We start from the raw sequence: 18,889 nt of genomic DNA on the forward strand, positions 1-18,889 counted from the left end.
CTGCCATCTGTGCGTGCGCCGCCATCATCAGTGGTGGCATCCTCGGCGGCACCATCAGTGGTGGCATCAGTGGGGTCATCCTCGGCGGTACCATCAGTGGTCTCAGGATCAGTGGGGAAGGCGGCGTCCTCATACAAGTGAGGTTGTTCCTCCATCTCCTGGGACAGCTTCCAAAATGCCTTGCCGCCCGAACCCCCGGCCTCATCGTTGTTGGCCATGTTTCTCTCTAAATAGGAAAAAAGTTTGGTCAAAAAGTTGGTTATTGTCAAGGAACAAGATCATGGTCTCATCATTTAGGGTTTGTCGACACCGAGGCATCCTAAAAGCTAAGCTTTTATCATTGAGGGTTTTTCGACGCCGAGGCACCCTAAAAGCCTAAGCTTTCATCATTTCGGTTTTTATCGACACCGAGGCACCCTAAAAGCCATGCATTAGTCACAAGTACGCCGGGGCACTTGATCCTACTTAATTAACTACTAAGATACCCCGGCCCATGCATTAGTCAAAGTACCCCATATGTCCTATTTTTAGCAAAGTCATGCTAAAATTCACGGAAAATTTCAGCATGACCTTTGCTGAAAATAGGACATATGGAGTACCCGAATTTGCCGGAACGGAAGTTAATCGACATTCCGGCAAACTCAAGGGCCTCTCGGGGTACCTGCAAAATCATTATCCAATGAAGGAATTGTGCCGCACACTGCTGCCTCACACTGCTGCCAAAATCATTATCGACATGCTGAACTTGTATTTCACTCTGCATAGCTGAACAGTCTAACAACCAGAAATATATAACAAGAACTGCACTGCAACCAGAAAATTTAATCATGGAGATTACACTGAAAATATGAGCTAAATTACACTGTAATTCTAGGGTATATTACACTGACAAATACACTCAAAATATGGGATAAATTGCACTATAATTCTGGGGTATATTACACTGAGAATTCATCAAAAGTTGCTGAGCTTACACTAAAATACATCTGCACTGTAGGGCTTGTACACACAAATTCAGTGAGATGATCTAACACTGACAAAATAAAGGAAACACCTACTGAACCAATACAGGGCTAAAAACACATGGGGATTACACTTAAAAACATCCAGTGAAAGGCACTAGAAAACCATATAGACACAGGAATAAAGCAGAGCCGACTCATTAAATCTGATACACTGAGAAAACCCTAAACTAGGGAAACTAATCACCTGCATCTAACCTACCAGGAGGTAACTGAACAAATTCAAGAACTACAGCAGCAACACGAACCAATACAGAGATATGAAAGCACAAGTTACTAGCATTTGCCTAAAAACTACATAACTAGGATATGAAAGCACAAGTTACTAGCATTTTCCTAAAAACTACATAACTAGTGGACCAACTCTCTGTCTGTAACAAGAACTATAACTAGGAAGCTACCACCAGATGCACTTGGGGATATACTAGTTATGCACTTCACATCCGGATGGCAATTACCTAGTATTTTAAGCTAAAATTACCTAGTAAGTGCTCAATCAATAAGGTACAAGGTAAACTGAATTGACTTTCCAAATTGACAAGCGCAGACAGAGCATAAGCAAAGAGGTCAACTGCTAATATCTATTCAATGCAAATAGTAGACATCTGAGTTCTGGTGCTCATATTGGAACATCCAGAACACCAAAGGAATCTTCAAAGTGAAAATTCTTACCCCTACACAACTATTCGGCATAATCAGAATTCAAAAGTAACATTCTTCGATATAGATCATGGGTGCTCGGGGGAAAGTAGCACAAACAGACAATGCAAACAACCAATCAACTAGTGAAGCCAATCAAGAACCTAGAGATATAGCTAGCAAACTGAGAAGCACATGCAGAGCAAAAGCGAAAATGTTACATGTTCACTGCGAAATAATAGATGCGTGAGTTCCAGTGCCCATATATGAAAAATCTTGAGCAGCAAAAGGCATCATCATCAAAGTGAAACTCTTAAGCCCTACATAATTATGCAGCCTTGATCACACATGACATTACTAGATTTAGATCTATTGTAGTAAATATAAGTACTTGGATGCTCAGATTTAAAGTAAAGTGCACGAGCAGGCAATGCAAACACACAATCAATTGGTGAAAACCATCGACAACCTTGGGACAAATACGGTGCATCAAACCTAGATAATCAGTGGACCAATTCTAAGTATGTATCAAGAACTATAGCTAGGAAGTTAGCAATAGTTGAACTTGGGGATATACTAATCATGAACAATCTCTCCTGGTCGGTCCAACTCAGAAATCATACCATTGTCTAAAACTGCTTAATAGATTCAGATCATCTAATTGTGAATCATGTGATTTGGGGTTTCAATTTCAGATCATGTTTTACTTATCAACAAGATTGCAACAGTTGCAGACACCTCACACTAACAGTTTCAGACTTGAATAGATTCAGATAACTAAGAAGAACATATCCGGAGGAGGGAGGGAGGATGGGGGTGCATTACCCTAATGTGCTAAACGACGTAAGCGCGTGCGCGCGAGGGGGAGAGGAGGAGGGGGAGCTCACGGTGGCCGTAGGGATAGGGCAGTGGGGCGCGGGGAGGATGTCGGGGACGACGATGCAGGGGAGGAGGCGACGAGGTCCGGGTGGTGGTGGTGCTCCGGCGACGGTGGTGTGGACGGGGGGCGTCCGGGCCGCCGGCGACGAGGACGGCGGGGCGATGGCGTCCAACGAGGTGGGGCGACGGGGAGAGCGGCGCCGACGTCGGGGCCTCAGGCGGCGGTGGTTGGAGACATCGCGGCGGGGTCGAGGCGGCGTCGGGGCGGCAGCGTCGAGGCGGCGGGGCAGCGGCATCGGGAGAGGAGAGGGGAAGGGGATCGAGGGCGAGGGCGAGGGAGAGAGAGGGGATAGGTTTGGGCCGGGGTGGAAATAAGTACATCCATACTAATGGCGCACCTCACCCCGGTGCGCCATTAGTATTTGTGTTTAAATATGTTCAAACTTGTTTTATAAGACAGTAATAATTTTTTATAAGACAATAATAATTTTTTTTATAAGATGGCTACTGCAACAGTAATATTTTTTATAAGTCAGTAATAATTTTTTTTTAAATATCATCAAACAGTAATGCCGGTGGAGCGGGGGAGGGTGCGCGGGGTGCGGGGGGGGTCGGCGGCGGCGGTTGAGTAGGGGAGGGGTGTGGGGGGTCGTCGGCGGCGCTTGAGTAGGGGAATCGAGGGTGCGGGGGGTCGGCGGCGGCCGGTGGACCGGGGGGTGCTCGGCGGCGAGGGGGACCGGATCTGGCGAGGTGGGATAGCGATCGAGATGGAGGGGGATCGAGATCGAGTGTCCATGAAATTTAAAAATATTCATGATAGTTCAAAAAGTGCCCATGAAATACAATCGAGAAATGAAGGCTACGATTTAAATACAATCGATCTTAGCTAGCTATCTGTTCACAATCTTCTTGCCCTTCTTTTTCGCAAATGGAGTTCTTCTGTGGAACGGACGTCCTTTAGGTAGGGTGGTCCTGCTTCTTCTTGTGGTGTATGCTGCTACTTCATCATCGTCGTCATGTTCGATCCTCGGGTCGCCGTACTTGTCGAAGTCTTGCTCATTGGCTACTCCATCCATTCCGATGATCTTCCTTTTGCCTCTCCTCACGACAACACGACTGGGCTTTGACGGGTCGGTAATGAAGAAGCATTGGTCCACTTGGGAAGCCAGTACCCATGGCTCATTTTTCGCGGTGACGTTTGTGCCCGCGGTCTTGGATTTGGCTTCGGGTATAACCATGGTGGTGAAATACCGGTCTTCTTTTAGGACACTCTTCGCCCATCTGACATGGAACATCGGGACCTTCTCTCCAGCGTAGCTCAGCTCCCAGATCTCCTTGATCCTTCTGTAGTATCTGTCCTTGTCGTTACCGGTGTAGGATTCCATCGTTACCCCGGAGTTCTGATAACCATCGCTCTTCATGTCCTTGGCCTCGGTGTAGAATGTGTAGCCGTTGATATCGTACGCCTCATAGGTCATCAGGTTGTGCTCGGCGCCCTGTGACAAGGCGAATATGAGTTGTTCTTCCGCGGAAGAATCCTCATGTAAAGGGTACGACAGAAGGTTCTACTTGAACCAACGCATGAAACATGAGTTGTGCTCTTTGAGTATATCTCCGTCCGTCCTCTGTTGGCCTCGGTCATTGTACGTCTTCTTAATAAAGGTTTTGTGCTCTACCACCCAAGGATCGACCACGTCTATGTGTTGTAGCGCGACTAGGTTTGCTCTTTCAAAGTCGGCGAGTCGACCCTCGAAGTCGACATGCATTTCGCGGCGACCCTCACGGTGACCCCATCCAGCGAGCCTGCCGAGGTGCCTGTTGACGGGCAGACCAACGGGGTTCTCGATGCCTAGATAATTCGTGCAGTAGGAGATGCACTCTTCGGTCAAAAATCCCCTGGCTATGCTTCCCTCTGGACGTGACATGTTGCGAACGTATCCTTTGATGACACCATTCATCCTTTCGAACGGCATCATGCTGTGCAGGAACGTCGGCCCGAGTTGGATGATATCGTCCACGATATGGACCAGCAGATGCACCATAATGTCGAAGAATGCGGGCGGGAAGTACATCTCAAGCTCGCATAGTATCACCACGATCTCTTCCTGCAGCCTTCTGAGTTGCCTCACGCCAACAGACTCCCGAGAGATGACGTCAATAAAGTTGCATAGGCCAAATAGCGTTTCACGGACGTGCGCGTCCATGATCCCACGGATTGCAACTGGAAGTATCTGCGTCATCAGCACGTGACAGTCATGAGACTTCATCCCGCTGAACTTCTGCTTCGCTGGGTCTAGGTATCTGCTTATCTTCCCCGCGTAACCGTAAGGAAGTTTTACTCCTAGGAGGCAGGTGAAAAACTGCTCGATCTCCTCCTGACTTAGAGTGAAGCACGCGGGAGGGTAGTCATTTCCGGTCTTCTTGGCCTTTTTACCTTTGCGACGACTTTCCGTGTCCTGCTTCGCCTCATCATCATCATCATCATCATCATCATCATCATCATCATCATCATATATAGCGTGAAGCTCCTGCCTGATGCCCATTGATTTCATGTCTACCCTTGCTTTCGGCCCATCTTTGGTCCTCTCTGGCATGTTGAGTAGGGTACCAAGCAGACTCTCGCACACGTTCTTCGTGATATGCATTACATCAAGGCTGTGAGGCACACGGTGGATCTTCCAGTACGACAAGTCCCAGAAAACAGACCTCGTTTTCCATACCTTCACCAGCGGCTCTGGCACCTTTCGCTTCTTTCCCGGCTCTGGCGCCTTTTGCTTCTTTCCCGGCAGTGGGCAATCTTTCCAATTTTTCAACAGCTCGTCTATTTCCTCGCCGCTCCTCGTACGCGGGCGTCCTCGGGGTTCGGTTTCACCATCAAACAGATCCTTGCGTTTTCTCCACGGGTCATCGTCGCGAGGCCACCTTCGATGTCCCATGAACACGGTTTTCGAAGACCTGGGATCTCTGTCTAGCTGGCGATACGTTGTGTCATCCATGCACCTGACGCATCCAGAAAATCCGTGGACCACCTGCCCCGCGACATATCCGTAACCGAGATAGTCGTGCACCGTCGTGAGCAGCGCGGCTCTCATAGGGAAATATTCATTCTCTGCGGCGTCCCACGTATTGGCTGGCGTTTTCCACAGCGTGTCAAGCTCCTCTTTCAGCAGCCCCAGATACAGATTGATGTCGTTCCCTGGTTGTTTCGGTCCTTCAATTAGCATACTCATGTGAATGTACTTCCTCTTCATGCACAACCAGGGGGGAAGGTTGTACATCCACACAAACACAGGCCAGGTGCTATGTGTGCTTCTCTGGCTGCCAAACGGATCGACTCCATCGGTGCTCACGCCCAGCACGATGTTCCTTGGATCGTTCCCAAATTCTAGGTCTTCGAAGTTCAACGCTTGCCACTGGCTCGCATCCTTAGGGTGACTCAGCATCTTGTCTTTTTTATCTATCTCCGGATCATTTGCGTCATCTTCTCGCTTCTTCTCCTCCCTATCCGCGTGCCAACGCAGGAGCTTTGCTACCTTAGGGTCCGCGAAATACCGCTGCAGACAAGGAGTGATTAGAAAGTACCACACCACTTTTAGAGGAGCTTTCTTCCTCTTCTTGTATCGAGTGACGCCGCACACCGGACATATGGTAGACTCCGCGTGCTCGTCCCGATAAATGATGCAATTGTTCATGCACACATGGTATTTCACGTGCGGTAAATCCAGAGGACACATGATTTTCTTCGCCTCCTCCAAACTGGTCGGGCACTTGTTCCCCTTGGGAAGACGTTCGTGCCAGAATGACATGTTCTCGTCGAAGCATGCGTCGGTCATTTTGTGTTTTACCTTCATCTCCAGAGCCATGAGCGTTACTTTCAGGCGGGTATCCTCGGGCCTGCATCCTTCATACAATGGAGTAACCGCGTCTAACTCAAGTTGATCCATCTTGGCTTTCTCTCGGGCGGCAGCTCTTGCGTTATCCGTCTGCTTGAGAAGCAGCTCTTGAATATGAGGGTCCTGCACCCAGCCCATCGATGGTCCAGCATCGTCTGCTCCGCCGGCATCATCATCTTCATGATCATGCCCGTCGTCTGCTCTGGCATCTTCCTCATCATCATGTCCTGCATCTTCTACATGATGACTGTGTATAGCATCACCGTCGTGATCATCTCCTGGGGATTCTTTGTCTTCTCGCCCGCCCGAGCCGCGGTGGTTGTCTTGCTGCCCTTCCTCATTTCTTGCCCGCCCCCCATGGACGACTTCGTAGTCATCTTCATCACCTTGCCACTGATAGCCATCCATGAAACCACGCAAGAGCAGGTGGTCCCGCACCTGCCCGGATTCCGGGTCCGCAATAAGGCTCTTCAGCTTGCATCTTCGACACGGACATCTTATCTCCGTCTCGTTCTTTTGAAGCATCTCGGCCTTCACGGACCTCAAAAACCTATTCATGATGCCTTCGGTCATCGTGCGGACCATGGTCGCCTGCGGGGTAGAGCAAAACGATATTTTAGAACCAAGAAAAAATTTGGCATGACTTTCCCTAAAAATAGGACCAAAAAGAATGCTTAATGCCAAAATTCTCGCCGAAACGGAAATGAATCAACATTCCGGCAAAATATTGGCAACTATCGCATTTCAAATACCGGTACACCTCCAAACACAAACACATATGCAACACCACAAACATATGCAACACCACAAACATACATAGATCTAGCTAGGCCATAAAAAGTGCATGTGCACATTGTTGTAGGGAGAACAACATAAATATATCTTCCCCCCTTACTTACCTATCAAAACAAGGTAATTTAACCACTTAAATTGAATGAATCTATGGTAGAAATGAGGTGAAAAAGAGGAGGCACCCGAGACAAGGAGGAGGTGGAGAAAATGAAGTGGGGAGAAAGTGAGTGTGGGTAGGAGAGGCTGTCCAAAATATCTTGTTGCTGCCCACTTACTAATGGCACACCAACTCTAAATGCGCCAAAGTGAGTGTGGGTAGGAGAGGCTGTCCAGGTTACTAATGGCGCACCTTCTGGTGGTGCGCCATTAGTAGTTTTGTAAAAAAAAATACTAATGGCGCACTGTTCCATAGTGCGCCATTACTAGTTTAAACTAGTAATGGCGCACGGTCGAACAGTGCGCCATTACTAGTTTAAACTAGTAATGGCGCACGGTCGAACAGTGCGCCATTAGTAGTTTTGCAAAAAAGGAATAAAAAATATAATAAAAAAGACAACATTAGTGGCGCACTTTCCGACAGGTGCGCCATTACTAGTTACAACTAGTAATGGCGCACTGTGTCTGGATGCGCCATTAGTATGTTTGGACAGGCGCACTAGTTCAAAATTTTTTTGATACTAATGGCGCACCCTGGGCCAGGTGCGCCATTAGTAGTTTCAGCTCTAATGGCGTATCAGAAGGTGGTGCGCCATTAGTATATACTAATGGCGCACCGCTTGTCTGGTGCGCCATTAGTGTCAATCCCATCTATAGCCCTTTTTCTAGTAGTGTTAATTGGACTTTCACAAAGCACATACCTTGACAAAGTTTTGAAGAAGTTCAAGATGGATCAAGCAAAGAAAGGGTTCTTGCCTGTGTTACAAGGTGTGAAGTTGAGTAAGACTCAATGCCCGACCACTGCAGAAGATAGAGAGAAAATGAAAGATGTTCCCTATGCTTCAGCCATAGGATCTATCATGTATGCGATGCTGTGTACCAGACCTGATGTGTGCCTTGCTATAAGTCTAGCAGGGAGGTACCAAAGTAATCCAGGAGTGGATCACTGGACAGCGGTCAAGAACATCCTGAAATACCTGAAAAGGACTAAGGATATGTTTCTCATATATGGAGGTGACAAAGAGCTCATCGTAAAAGGTTACGTTGATGCAAGCTTTGACACTGATCCGGACGATTCTAAATCGCAAACCGGATACGTGTTTACATTAAACGGTGGAGCTGTCAGTTGGTGTAGTTCTAAACAAAGCGTTGTAGCGGGATCTACATGTGAAGCGGAGTACATAGCTGCTTCGGAAGCAGCAAATGAAGGAGTCTGGATGAAGGAGTTCATATCCGATCTAGGTGTCATACCTAGTGCATCGGGTCCAATGAAAATCTTTTGTGACAATGCTGGTGCAATTGCCTTGGCAAAGGAATCCAGATTTCACAAGAGAACCAAGCACATCAAGAGACGCTTCAATTCCATCCGGGATCTAGTCCAGGTGGGAGACATAGAGATTTGCAAGATACATACGGATCTGAATGTTGCAGACCCGTTGACTAAGCCTCTTCCACGAGCAAAACATGATCAGCACCAAGGCTCCATGGGTGTTAGAATCATTACTGTGTAATCTAGATTATTGACTCTAGTGCAAGTGGGAGACTGAAGGAAATATGCCCTAGAGGCAATAATAAAGTTATTATTTATTTCCTTATATCATGATAAATGCTTATTATTCATGCTAGAATTGTATTAACCGGAAACATAATACATGTGTGAATACATAGACAAACAAAGTGTCACTAGTATGCCTCTACTTGACTAGCTCGTTAATCAAAGATGGTTATGTTTCCTAACCATGAACAATGAGTTGTTATTTGATTAACGGGATCACATCATTAAGTGAATGATCTGATTGACATGACCCATTCCATTAGCTTAGCACCCGATCGTTTAGTATGTTGCTATTGCTTTCTTCATGACTTATACATGTTCCTATGACTATGAGATTATGCAACTCCCGTTTGCCGGAGGAACACTTTGTGTGCTACCAAACATCACAACGTAACTGGGTGATTATAAAGGAGCTCTACAGGTGTCTCCAAAGGTGCATGTTGGGTTGGCGTATTTCGAGATTAGGATTTGTCACTCCGATTGTCGGAGAGGTATCTCTGGGCCCTCTCGGTAATGCACATCACTTAAGCCTTGCAAGCATTGAAACTAATGAGTTAGTTGCGGGATGATGTATTACAGAACGAGTAAAGAGACTTGCCGGTAACGAGATTGAACTAGGTATTGAGATACCGACGATCGAATCTCGGGCAAGTAACATACCGATGACAAAGGGAACAACGTATGTTGTTATGCGGTCTGATCGATAAATATCTTCGTAGAATATGTAGGAGCCAATATGAGCATCCAGGTTCCGCTATTGGTTATTGACTAGAGACGTGTCTCGGTCATGTCTACATTATTCTCGAACCCGTAGGGTCCGCACGCTTAAGGTTACGATGACAGTTATATTATGAGTTTATGCATTTTTGATGTACCGAAGTTTGTTCGGAGTCCCGGATGTGATCACGGACATGACGAGGAGTCTCGAAATGGTCGAGACATAAAGATTGATATATTGGAAGCCTATGTTTGGATATCGGAAGTGTTCCGGGTGAAATCGGCATTTTACCGGAGTACCGGGAGGTTACCGGAACCCCCCGGGAGCTATATGGGCCTTAATGGGCCATAGTGGAAGAAGAGGAGAGGCAGCCAGGGCTTGGGCCACGCGCCCCTCCCCCCTAGTCCGACTAGGACAAGGAGATTGGGGGCCGGCGCCCTCCTCCTTCTCTCTCTCCCTTTTCCACCTCACGAATCCTATTCCAACTAGGATTGGGGGAGAAGTCCTACTCCCGGAGGGAGTAGGACTCCTCCTGGCGCGCCTCTCCTGGCCGGACGGCCTCCCCCCTTGGTCCTTTATATACAGAGGCAGGGGCACCCCAGAGACACACAAGTTGATCGACGTGATCATATTCTTAGCCGTGTGCGGTGTCCCCTTCCACCATAGTCCTCGATAATATTGTAGCGGAGTTTAGGCGAAGCCCTGCTGCTGTAGTACATCAAGATCGTCACCACGCCGTCGTGCTGACGGAACTCTTCCCCGACACTTTGCTGGATCGGAGTCCGGGGATCGTCATCGAGCTGAACGTGTGCTAAAACTCGGAGGTGCCGTAGTTTCGGTGCTTTATCGGTCGGGCCGTGAAGACGTACGACTACATCAACCAAACGCTTCCGTTGTCGATCTACTAGGTACGTAGATCACACTCTCCCCTCTCGTTGCTATGCATCACCATGATCTTGCGTGTGCGTAGGAAATTTTTTGAAATTACTATGGTCCCCAACAATCACTCCTTAGCCTTGGTACGATTTCTGGATCGATCACCTTCTAAGAGATTGCATTGAGGAATGCACATAGCTTCACAATTGCTAATCGGATGTTTTCCGGTAGAAGCCCCCTCAATGCAACCAGAAGCAGTTGCGTCATAATCACATGGCAGTCATGAGACTTTAGGTTCTGAAACTTTTTCTCTGGCATATTTATTATTCCTTTATATTCGACGAGAAGCCAGTCGTGACCTTCATACTGAGCAGGAATTCAAAGAAGATTTCTTTCTCTTCTTTCGTAAGAGCGTAGCTGGCAGGACCTTTATACTGCTTCGGAGGCATGCTGTCTTTTTCGTGCAAACGCTGCAGGTCCTCCCGTGCCTCAGGTGTATCTTTTGTCTTCCCATACACGCCCAAGAAGCCTAGCAGGTTCACGCAAAGGTTCTTCGTCACGCGCATCACGTCGATTGAAGAGCGGACCTCTAGGTCTTTCCAGTAGGGTAGGTCCCAAAATATAGATTTCTTCTTCCACATGGGTGTGTGTCCCTCAGCATCATTCGGAACATCTAGTCCACCGGGACCCTTTCCAAAGATTACGTGTAAATCATTAACCATAGCAAGTACGTGATCACCGGTACGCATGGCGGGCTTCTTCCGGTGATCTGCCTCGCCTTTGAAATGCTTGCCTTTCTTTCGACATTGATGGTTGGTCGGAAGAAATCGACGATGGCCCAGGTACACATTCTTCCTGCATTTGTCCAGGTATATACTTTCAGTGTCATCTAAACAGTGCGTGCATACGTGGTATCCTTTATTTGTCTGTCCTGAAAGGTTACTGAGAGCGGGCCAGTCGTTGATGGTCACGAACAGCAACGCCTTATGGTTAAATTCCTCCCATCTGTGCTCATCCCACGTACGTACACCATTTCCATTCCACAGCTGTAAAATTTCTTCAACTAATGGCCTTAGGTACACATCAATGTCGTTGCCGGATTGCTTAGGGCCTTGGATGAGAACTGGCATCATAATGAACTTCCGCTTCATCCACATCCAAGGAGGAAGGTTATACATACATAGAGTCACGGGCCAGGTGCTGTGATTGCTGCTCTGCTCCCCGAAAGGATTAATGCCATCCGCGCTTAAAGCAAACCATACATTCCTTGGGTCCTTTGCAAACTCATCCCAGTACTTTCTCTCGATTTTTCTCCACTGCGACCCGTCAGCGGGTGCTCTCAACTTCCCATCTTTCTTTCGGTTCTAACTGTGCCATCGCATCAACTTGGGATGCTCTTCGTTTCGGAACAGATGTTTCAACCGTGGTATTATAGGAGCATACCACATCACCTTCACAGGAACCCTCTTACTGGGGGGCTCGCTGTCAACATCACCAGGGTCATCTCGTCTGATCTTATACCGCAATGCACCGCATACTGGGCATGCGTTCAGATCCTTGTATGCACCGCGGTAGAGGATGCAGTCATTAGGGCATGCATGTATCTTCTCCACCTCCAATCCTAGAGGGCATATGACCTTCTTTGCTGCGTATGTACTGTCGGGCAATTCGTTATCCTTTGGAAGCTTCTTCTTCAATATTTTCAGTAGCTTCTCAAATCCTTTGTCAGCCACAGCATTCTCTGCCTTCCACTGCAGCAATTCCAGTATGGTACCGAGCTTTGTGTTTCCATCTTCGCAATTGGGGTACAACCCTTTTCTGTGATCCTCTAACATGCGATCGAACTTCAGCTTCTCCTTTTGACTTTCGCATTGCGTCCTTGCATCGACAATGACCCGGCGGAGATCATCATTATCGGGCACATCGCCTGGTTCCCCTTGATCTTCAGCAGCTTCACCCGTTGCAGCATCATTGGGCACATCGTCTGGTTCCTCTTGATCTTCACCAGCTCCCCCCGTTGCAGCATCACCGTATTCAGGGGGCACATAGTTGTCATCGTACTCTTCTTCTTTGCCGTCTTCCATCATAACCCCTATTTCTCTGTGCCTCGTCCAAACATTATAGTGTGGCATGAAACCCTTGTAAAGCAGGTGGAAGTGAAGGATTTTCCGGTTAGAGTAAGACCTCGTATTCCCACACTCAGTGCATGGAAAACACATAAAACCATTCTGCTTGTTTGCCTCAGCCGCATCGAGAAACTCATGCACGCCCTTAATGTACTCGCAGGTGTGTCTGTCACCGTACATCCATTGCCGGTTCATCTGCGTGCATTATATATAATTAAATGTCCAAATTAATAGAAGTTCATCATCACATTAAAACCAAAGTGCATACATAGTTCTCATCTAACAACATATAGCTCTCCAGAGCATCTAATTAATTAAACCATACATTGAAACTATGTAAAACATTTCAATGCGAAAACAAATGCGATCATAATCACAACCAAGGTAACAATTGATCCAACGGCATAATGATACCAAGCCTCGGTATGAATGGCATATTTTCTAATCTTTCTAATCTTCAAGCGCATTGCATCCATCTTGATCTTGTGATCATCGACGACATCTGCAACATGCAACTCCAATATCATCTTCTCCTCCTCAATTTTTTTTATTTTTTCCTTCAACAAATTGTTTTCTTCTTCAACTAAATTTAACGTCTCGACAATAGGGTCGGTTGGCATTTCTGATTCAAATACATCCTACATAAATAAAATCTATGTCACGTTGGTCGGCATAATTTTCATAAACAATAAATGAACCAATAGTTATAAAGATAATATATATACCACATCCAAATCATAGACAGGACGAGGGCCGACGGGGGCGGATACCAAAACCATCGCACTATATAAGATGCAATAATAAAAGTAAGAAAATAATACAAGTATCTATGTAAACATACAAGTAAGAATATTTTTCCTTTCAGAAAGAAGATAAGAACAAGAGGCTCACTACGGTGGTGCCGGCGATGAGCTCGGCACGGGTGATCGACGGCGGTGAAGACGGGGACGGGGCGTGACGGACCACTAAACCTAGACAAATATTGTGGAAAATGGAGCTTGGAGGTCGAGCTTGGAGAGGAGAAAGCTTAAGTAGTGTGGCTCAGGCATTCCATCGAACACCTTGTGTGTATAGGAGGTGAGCTAGAGCACCACCAAGCCCTCTCCCCCTCGGCCAGGAAAAAACAGAGCAGTGTGCTCTGCTCTTACGCGAGGGGGTATATATAGGCACCTCATTGGTCCTGGTTGGTGGCATGAACCGGGACTAATGGGGAGCCTTTGGTCCCGGTTCAAGCCACCAACCGGGACCAATGGTGGTGGGCCAGGAGCGAGGCCCATTGGTCCCGGTTCGTCCCACCAACCGGGACCAAAAGGTCCAGATGAACCGGGACCAAAGGCCCACGTGGCCCGGCCGGCCCCCTGGGCTCACGAACCGGGACCAATGCCCCCAATGGTCCCGGTTCTGGACTGAACCGGGACAAATGGGCTGACCCGGCCTGGACCAAAGCCCTGTTTTCTACTAGTGGTTCACCGTTGTCTAACAACATGATTTCCAAGACAGGGTTGCCGTACCACTCTGGTGCGGAACGTGTCCTCGTGGACCTACGAAGTTCAGTAGTAACTTGATCTGAAGTTTCATGATCATCATCATTAACTTCCTCTCTAGTCGGTGCAGGCACCTCAGGAACATTTTCTTGAGCTGCGCCACTTACTGGTTCAAGAGGTAATACTTCATCTAGTTCTACTTTCCTCCCACTTATTTCTTTCGAGAGAAACTCTTTCTCTAGAAAGGACCCATTCTTGGCAACAAAGATCTTGCCTTCGGATCTGAGGTAGAAGGTATACCCAATAGTTTCTTTAGGGTATCCTATGAAGACGCATTTTTCCGATTTGGGTTCGAGATTTTCAGGTTGAAGTTTCTTGACATAAGCATCGCATCCCCAAACTTTTAGAAACGACAGCTTAGGTTTCTTCCCAAACCATAATTCATACGGTGTCGTCTCAACGGATTTCGATGGAGCCCTATTTAAAGTGAATGCGGCAGTCTATAAAGCATAGCCCCAAAATGACAGCGGTAAATCGGTAAGAGACATCATAGATCGCACCATATCCAATAGAGTGCGATTACGATGTTCGGACACACCATTACGCTGAGGTGTTCCAGGCGGCGTGAGTTGTGAAACTATTCCACATTTCCTTAAGTGTGTGCCAAATTTGTGACTCAAGTATTCTCCCCCACGATCTGATCGCAAGAACTTGATTTTCTTGTCACGTTGATTCTCAACCTCACTCTGAAATTCCTTGAACTTTTCAAAGGTCTCAGACTTGTGTTTCATTAAGTAGACATACCCATATCTACTCAAGTTTTCAGTGAGGGTGAGAACATAACGATAGCCACCGCGAGCCTCAACACTCATTGCACCGCACACATCAGTATGTATGATTTCCAATAAGTTGGTTGCTCGCTCCATTGTTCCTGAGAACGGAGTCTTGGTCATTTTACCCATGAGGCATGGTTCGCACGTGTCAAATGATTCGTAATCAAGAGACTCCAAAAGTCCATCGGCATGGAGCTTCTTCATGCGTTTGACACCTATGTGACCAAGGCGGCAGTGCCACAAGTATGTGGGACTATCATTATCAACCTTACATCTTTTGGTATTCACACTATGAATATGTGTAACATTACGCTCGAGATTCATTAAGAATAAACCATTCACCAGCGGAGCATGACCATAAAACATATCTCTCATATAAATAGAACAACCATTATTCTCGGGTTTAAATGAGTAGCCATCTCGAATTAAACGAGATCCTGATACAATGTTCATGCTCAAAGATGGCGCTAAATAACAATTATTGAGGTTTAAAACTAATCCCATAGGTAAATGTAGAGGTAGCGTGCCGACGGCAATCACATCGACCTTGGAACCATTCCCGACGCGCATCGTCACCTCGTCCTTCGCCAGTCTCCGCTTATTCCGCAGCTCCTGCTTTGAGTTACAAATGTGAGCAACCGCACCGGTATCAAATACCCAGGAGCTACTACGAGTACTGGTAAGGTACACATCAATTACATGTATATCACATATACCTTTAGTGTTGCCGACCTTCTTGTCCGCTAAGTATTTGGGGAAGTTCCGCTTCTAGTGACCACTTCCCTTGCAATAAAAACACTCAGTCTCAGGCTTGGGTCCATTCTTTGGCTTTTTCCCGGCAGCTTGCTTACCGGGCGCGGCAACTCCCTTGCCGTCCTTCTTGAAGTTCTTCTTACCCTTGCCTTTCCTGAACTTAGTGGTTTTATTCACCATCAACACTTGATGTTCCTTTTTGATTTCCACCTCTGCCGATTTCAGCATTGAATATACCTCAGGAATGGTCTTTTCCATCCCCTGCATATTGAAGTTCATCACAAAGCTCTTGTAGCTCGGTGGAAGCGACTGAAGGATTCTGTCAATGACTGCGTCATCCGGGAGATTAACTCCCAGCTGAGTCAAGCGGTTATGCAACCCAGACATTTTGAGTATGTGCTCACTGACATAACTATTTTCGTCCATCTTACAGCTGAAGAACTTGTCGGAGACTTCATATCTCTCGACCCGGGCATGAGCTTGGAAAACCATTTGCAGCTCTTCGAACATCTCATATGCTCCGTGTCTCTCAAAACGCTTTTGGAGCCCCGGTTCTAAGCTGTAAAGCATGCCACACTAAACGAGGGAGTAATCATCAGCACGTGACTGCCAAGCGTTCATAACGTCTTGGTTCTCTGGGATGGGTGCGTCACCTAGCGGTGCTTCTAGGACATAATCTTTCTTGGCAGCTATGAGGATGATCCTCAGGTTCCGGACCCAGTCCGTATAGTTGCTGCCATCATCTTTCAGCTTGGTTTTATCTAGGAACGCGTTGAAGTTGAGGGCAACATTAGCGTGGGACATTTGATCTACAAGACATAGTGTAAAGATTTTAGACTAAGTTCATGATAATTAAGTTCATCTAATCAAATTACTCAATGAACTCCCACTCAGATAGACATCCCTCTAGTCATCTAAGTGAAACATGATCCAAGTCAACTAGGCCGTGTCCGATCATCACGTGAGACGGACTAGTCAACATCGGTGAACATCTTCATGTTGATCGTATCTTCTATACGACTCATGCTCGACCTTTCTGTACATGCTAGGCTCGTCAAGTCAACCTAAGTGTATTGCGTGTGTAAATCTGGCTTACACCCGTTGTATTCGAACGTTAGAATCTATCACACCCGGTCATCACGTGGTGCTTCGAAACAAGGAACCTTCGCAATGGTGCACAGTTAGGGGGAACACTTTCTTGAAATTATTACGAGGGATCATCTTATTTAAGCTACCGTCGATCTAAGCAAATAAGATGTAAAACATGATAAACATCACATGCAATCAAATAGTGACATGATATGGCCAATATCATTTTCTCCTTTTCATCTCCATCTTCGGGGCTCCATGATCATCGTTGTCACCGGCATGACACCATGATCTCCATCATCGTGTCTTCTTGAAGTTGTCTCGTCATCTATTACTTCTACTACTATGGCTAACGCTTTTGCAATAAAGTAAAGTAATTACATGACATTTATGTTGACACATAGGTCATAAATAAATAAAGACAACTCCTATGGCTCCTGCCGGTTGTCATAGTCATCGACATGCAAGTCGTGATTCCTATTACAAGAACATGATCAATCTCATACATCACATATATCATTCATCACATCCTTTTGGCCATATCACATCACACGGCACCTGCTGCAAAAACAAGTTAGACGTCCTCTAATTGTTGTTGCAAGTTTTTATGTGGCTGCTATAGGTTTCTAGCAAGAACGTTTCTTACCTATGCCAAAACCACAACGTGATATGCCAATTTCTATTTATCCTTCATAAGGACCCTTTTCATCGAATCCGATCCGACTAAAGTGGGAGAGACAGACACCCGCCAGCCACCTTATGCAACTAGTGCATGTCAATCGGTGGAACCAGTCTTACGTAAGCGTACGTGTAAGGTCGATCCGGGCCGCTTCATCCCACGATGCCGCCAAATCAAGATAAGACTAGTAACGGCAAGCAAATTGACAATATCGACGCCCACAATAGCTTTGTGTTCTACTCGTGCATAGAAACTACGCATAGACCTGGCTCATGATGCCACTGTTGGGGAACGTAGCAGAATTTTAAAATTTTCTACGCATCACCAAGATCAATCTATGGAGTCATCTAGCAACGAGGGAGAGGGGAGTGCATCTACATACCCTTGTAGATCGCGCACGGAAGCGTTCAACAGAACGGGGTTGATGGAGTCGTACTCGTCGTGATCCAAATCACCAATGACCTAGCGCCGAACGGACGGCACCTCCGCGTTCAACACACGTACGGTTGGGAAGACGTCTCCTCCAACTTGATCCAGCAAGGGGGAAGGAGAGGTTGATGAAGATCTAGCAGCACGATGGCGTGGTGGTGGAAGCAACGGTGATCTTGGCAGGGCTTCGCCAAGCACAGGGAGAGGGAGGAGTGTCACGGGAGGGAGAGGGAGAGGCCAGGGGCTAGGGTGCGGCTTCCCTCCCTCCCCCCACTATATATAGGGTCCCTAGGGGGGGCGCCGGCCCTAGGAGATCCAATCTCCAAGGGGGGCGGCGGCCAAGGGGGTGGCTTGCCCCCCAAGCCAAGTGGGGCGCCCCCACCCCTAGGGTTTCCAACCCTAGGCGCAGGGGGAGGCCCAAGGGGGGCGCACCAGCCCACTAGGGGCTGGTTCCCCTCCCACTTCAGCCCATGGGGCCCTCCGGGATAGGTGGCCCCACCCGGTGGACCTCCGGGACCCTTCCGGTGGTCCCGATACAATACCGATTACCCCCCGAAACTTTCCCGATGGCCGAAACTTGACTTCCTATATATAAATCTTCACCTCCGAACCATTCCGGAACTCCTTGTGACGTCCGGGATCTCATCCGGGACTCCGAACAACTTTCGGGTTACCGTATACTAATATCTCAACAACCCTAGCATCACCGAACCTTAAGTGTGTAGACCCTACGGGTTCGGGAGACATGCAGACATGACCGAGACGACTCTTCGGTCAATAACCAACAGCGGGATCTGGATACCCATGTTGGCTCCCACATGCTCCTCGATGATCTCATCGGATGAACCACGATTTTGAGGATTCAATCAATCCGTATACAATTCCCTTTGTCAATCGGTACGTTACTTGCCCGAGACTCGATCGTCGGTATCCCAATACCTCGTTCAATCTCATTACCGGCAAGTC

General features: G+C 47.3%; 1 pseudogene; it reads right to left on the minus strand.

The window, feature by feature from the left end:
• Nucleotides 1-774: 774 nt before the first annotated feature.
• On the minus strand, nucleotides 775-12,851 carry LOC147986664 (uncharacterized; annotated as a pseudogene).
• Nucleotides 12,852-18,889: the final 6,038 nt, after the last annotated feature.

The sequence above is a fragment of the Triticum urartu genome, chromosome 2A, assembly GCF_056163025.1.
Source record: "Triticum urartu cultivar PI428250 chromosome 2A, HENAU_Tu73, whole genome shotgun sequence".
NCBI classification, from domain to species: domain Eukaryota; kingdom Viridiplantae; phylum Streptophyta; class Magnoliopsida; order Poales; family Poaceae; genus Triticum; species Triticum urartu.